At 46.7% G+C, this 1,005-nt stretch overlaps 1 non-coding gene across 1 annotated transcript; it reads right to left on the minus strand.

The window, feature by feature from the left end:
- Positions 1-931: 931 nt before the first annotated feature.
- trnai-aau (transfer RNA isoleucine (anticodon AAU)) lies at positions 932-1,005 on the minus strand. The gene has a single exon. It is a non-coding gene; the product is annotated as a tRNA-Ile (tRNA).

A 1,005-nucleotide genomic window follows, 5' to 3' on the forward strand; every position in this document is an offset into this window, starting at 1 on the left:
GCTACAGAGGAAAATGGCGCTGGTCCCGCGTTGTTGGTATCCCGCCGGCTCTCTCGCAGGGCATCAAGCATATCGTTCAGCTCCAACAGCACAGACATGCCTTCATCTTCTCTCTCCACAAACTCGTCACGTTCACAGAAATTCACGATGTGCTTAACCAGTGCACGGCGGCTTTTATTCTTAATGTCCTCATCGTCTTGTCCAGCGATTTTACAGTACCCACAAACTCTGTATAGGTCCTTTACGGTCAGTCAATACAACTTTATTTCTATTTCCAGAAGAAACTCTTTTCGGTGCTCCGACATCTTGTTCGTAAGGTTTTACTTTCTAACACTTGAGAAAAAAAACAACAAAATGGGACGGCGTCGTACTAGCTAAACTGTTAGCTCTGTCAGCTTACTCAGGTTGCTCTGACACACCGGCGATTTCGAGCTTTTCTCGTCTTTTTTCCGTCCTCCGCTGTGAAGTCATGAATCTCGGTGGGACCTCCAAATTGTTACACCGCTTAAACATATAGAAGTCTTAAGTGCCACACCACCACCACGGCCAGTTGTGCGGGCTTTGCTGAGGTAGGTGTAGCCAGGGGGACAGGCTTCATTTAGACTTGAGTAGACTTCTGGTTTTTGCCAAGCCTCAACTAAACACATGAAGAGTATTTCCTCATGTATGATGTGGTCGTGAATAAAAGATGCCTTGTTATTAAGGGATTGTGCATTTAAAAGTTCAATTTTAACAGGGGGAGCTGGGGTGGTGATGGAGTGTCTCTGTATGTCCTATTATGTCCTGTGAGAAGTGGGGCTAGGGAATCCTGCTCACACCGCTTCCCCTGTGATCCGGTCCAGGACAAGCAGCATCAAATATATCTTTAAAAGTCATGTGTTACGGAAGGGCACCTACACATGTGCTGTTGTTGCTGATGTTTGTGAAGCTTTGGCCAGTATGGGGATTGAACCCATGACCTTGGTGTTATTAGCACCACCCTCTGACCAGCTGAGCTAACTGGCA

The sequence above is a fragment of the Odontesthes bonariensis genome, chromosome 9, assembly GCF_027942865.1.
Source record: "Odontesthes bonariensis isolate fOdoBon6 chromosome 9, fOdoBon6.hap1, whole genome shotgun sequence".
NCBI lineage: Eukaryota > Metazoa > Chordata > Actinopteri > Atheriniformes > Atherinopsidae > Odontesthes > Odontesthes bonariensis.